We start from the raw sequence: 3,931 nt of genomic DNA, 5'->3' as shown, positions 1-3,931 counted from the left end.
GTGTCAGGATGCGATGTACTGGTTGAGGGGGAAGCTTCGTCCCAATGCTGGAACATGACTGTTTCTGGATTGAAACATTTGCAGTCATGAGGTGCAGAGCAAAAGCAGCTGAGGATTCTCCATGACATTTGAGCTTGGGCTAGCAGAGATTATCTGAAAGGAGAGAAAAACTGTTAAGGCATGAACTTAGTCACAACAATTATTTGTTTGGAGACGACTGTCAACCATTACCTGATGAACCTTCATTGTGCCACGGATTGTTTGTAGCTCAGACGGCACATGAATGTCCATACACTCAATGTCTTCTGGCTCAACATAGAAGAGCTCTGTGGCAGACTTTTGCTGCTGAAGCTCCTCAAAGAGCACCCGAGCATTTGGTATGTCCTTCCCTCTAGCTATGATGTCATCAGCTCTTCTTTTCACTGCTGCTCCTATCCCATCAGCAGGGCCTTTTCCGTGGCCAGCCTCCAGAAAGTTCCAAGTCAGTTTCTTCCAGCCCATCTGATATGGAATGTTGGTGAAGAAGTAGAAATTCTTCACACACCAGTGTGTAGTGAGGCCTGTTTATGTGAATCTCCAAAATGTACTGCTTGGATTTCACTGCTGTACTTGCAGAGAAAATTCTCTGCAAAGTCAATATGCAGGACAACCTCATCTTCGCTCAGATTTTCTTTCAAACCACGAAGAGCAGCATACTGGTGTCTGATGTTGTAGACATGCTTCCCCAGTTTTTCTTTTAGTCCCATGGAAAAGTCTTCAAGCAAAGTATGCAGAGTACCCTTAACCTTCTCTTTAACTGTCAAATGGACTGTGATTTTTTCTTCACTACCATCTTTCTTTTTCTTAATTCTCTCCTCAGCTTTTCCCCTCCACTCATACCAAAATGTTTGGGTCCCAGGATCAAAGGTTGAGATTTCCAATTCTTTAGCTTCACAAACGGTACATTCCCTGTACATACATTGCTTGGTATAGTTTGGCGAACAGGACAGGGATACAATCAAATCTTCAATGTTGCTGCTTTTAATGACTTTATGATAAAGCAGCTTGTCTGACATACTCTGCAGATTGGCATGGGTCTTGCAGAGGCATGTGTCTCTATCCTTAACTGTGGGCTTTACAATCCAAAACGGATGTCTCTTACAGAACTCACTGTTAGAAATCCTGATGTCAGAATACTCCTTCCTAAACTTCTTATGGAGTTTTTCCAGAGGCTCATTCAGGAATTGTTTTTGTCTTTTTGTCTTTTTCTTGGTCACAGTGTCCTTTTTTCCAGTTGATGCTCTGCTATTCTCATCTATTTCTAAGAATTGTTAGATTTTTTCTGTGGCTGGGCTAATGCTGTTCTTTTGTTTCTTCCGTGTAAGTAAGTGCTGTTGTCCTTTTTTCATTACTTCTCATTCTTCCATGGTTTTAACCAGAGAGCCACTTATTTTGTCCCTATAGGCCTGTGACCTTTCTTTTGTTGTCTTAGGTGGCATCTTAAAAATAGATAAAAATGAAATCAATTAATATAAAAGTAATATAATTTAGAAATAAAAATAATATCATAATATAAATATAAATATAAAAAGTATTGTAATATATTATAATATAAAAAGTATTACACAAATCTACTCTCGCAATCCGTATCAATTGTACTTTGTAACCATAAATGCTGTCATTTCCACCACAGAGGGCAGTGTGGTGGAAATGACTGTGGTGGAAATGACATTTCTGTCGTTTTTTGTGAAAAAAATGGAAGATAGCTTCACTGATTAGCTTTGAATTAATACTTAGCATTTCATGTATGCAAAATACTCTTATTTAACTTAAAATTTTTAGCTTTTTAAAAACACCCTTGAAGGTACAGCATGTTTGGAAATGACGTAGAATAAATATATTAACTGATCAAGCAATATTTACCTTGATTTTTCTTCATTTGTTGTTGATGAAAATTTAAATTCCCTCCATGTCCAACATGTGCTCTGATGTCACTGAACATTTCCATAGAAACCACCTAAACAATCTTTCACACAAACTTTTTAAAGGGACATTACAGTGTTGTGGTGGAAATGACACCAATACTGTGCGACAGCTATATTTTGTATAGAAAGTAATATTGATCGTGGTCTCACATTAAATACTATTATGTATTTTAATTATTTTACTAGTGCTTAATTCAGGTACATTAATAGTTACCAGATAAGTCATATTTTTAAACTGTATTTTCATTGTTGAAGTTTAAAAGTCTGGGTGTGCGACAAGGAGAAAACAGTGATTTTGACACCTATAAGGAGGTTGAAAAGTATGAAAAAATCATAATAGAAAGGTAGTAAAACGTTTTTAAGGTGGTTTTATTGTTAGTTTGACTAAGAAATAGGAATTTGTCCAAAATTATATGTATTTTTATAAATATGACCAAAGAACATAAAAGTGCCCATAGTCTAAGAATCACCCCAGGATGGAAGACAACAGCTTCGCGGGCTTATTGTTGGGTTTTTTGTAGCTGTCTTATATTAATTTATCATTTTGAGCAGGAGTCCAGAATTCATCGGGAAAACATTTTTAAAATGCACCTACTAGGAAGAAGAACAATAAGACGGCATTATAAAATGAAAAAGTGCGCTTTGATTTTGAATGGCGTAGACATGCTCACCCACAGACATTCACAGGTTCATTTTGAAGTATTAGCAAAACAACAAAGCTATATGCTTTTCACGGAACTTACATAATTACCATTACACATTGTGATATAGCCTGGTTCGTTGGTCCGTTAGATCGAATTGCTTTCTCACTACAACCGAACCGCTCCAGAGTTTGAATTGCTTTCTCACTACAACCGAACCGCTCCAGAGTTTGTTTTCAATCAAGCCGAGACCACCTCGTTCAGGCGATCTCGGACCAATTGTTTTGGCGGGGATCCGATCACGATTGCCGTGTTCACATATGCCCAAACGAACGGGGGGAAACGCACCAGGTTCTGAAACAACGGGCCAGGTGTGAAAGCACCCTCAGAGTTTGCAAGACTTGAAGATTTCTGCAGAGTCACGAAGCTTCAACGGAGTGTTTGATTTCTGGATGGCAAGAACGCTAGTCGTGTGTTGTAGTAGGCATTTCAGCGGTTCGCGCTGTTCCAGCAGTTCAAGCAGTTCAAGCGGTGAGTTCCTTTGGTCACTTTGGTTTTAAGCAAGCTGATTTGGTCCATCCCAGAAGCGATTGTCCCAATCAGACGCTGTTGCAGGGCTTAGCCACGCCCCGCAAGGTTCCTCTTCGTGCATAAATTAACATGATGCTTCAATTTATCACCTGGGGAAATATCTTTGCAGGTTTTGTTAACCACTTATGCTGAGGTGCGTTTTTTTGGTATTTTCGCCTAAATTTGACATACTCAAATTCAAATGTTTACCCTACACACATACAATGGAGGAAATGAAAAAAAATGGTTTCATTGTAAATAAAACCATTTGAACTTCAAAATATGAGTGTAATTCTTTATAAATAACTTATTATTATTATATTTTTCAAATATTACAATAAACACAAAAAAGACAGACGCTTTTTGATTTAAAAAAAAAATAGTTTTTTGAAAGTCTGCAATTCAGGTTCTATTAGGTCCAGCTCTTTGCAATTTACTTTGTTTGATGCCATTAGATGCCAAAATGTACCAGAAAAAAATAATATTTCAAATAACAGCTTCTACTATCACAATCTAAAATAGAATCCACATCCTCCAGCTTTATATCATTCCATTTATGTGCATTCTGTATTGGTATACTGATTCAGAGCATCTTCTTACCTCATCAGCTGAGCCATCCCCCCTATATCCAGCAACCTCTTGCTGCCAACATCTTTGCATCCCTGTACCAGAGCTGAGCTAATACGATAGTTTAAAGGGGTCATATGATGCGATTTCAATTTTTCCTTTCTCTTTGGAGTGTTACAAGCTCTTGGT

Source organism: Sinocyclocheilus anshuiensis, unplaced genomic scaffold (genome assembly GCF_001515605.1).
Source record: "Sinocyclocheilus anshuiensis isolate Anshui unplaced genomic scaffold, SAMN03320099.WGS_v1.1 scaffold440, whole genome shotgun sequence".
Lineage (NCBI taxonomy): Eukaryota > Metazoa > Chordata > Actinopteri > Cypriniformes > Cyprinidae > Sinocyclocheilus > Sinocyclocheilus anshuiensis.
Note: the sequence above shows the minus strand (reverse complement) of the source record.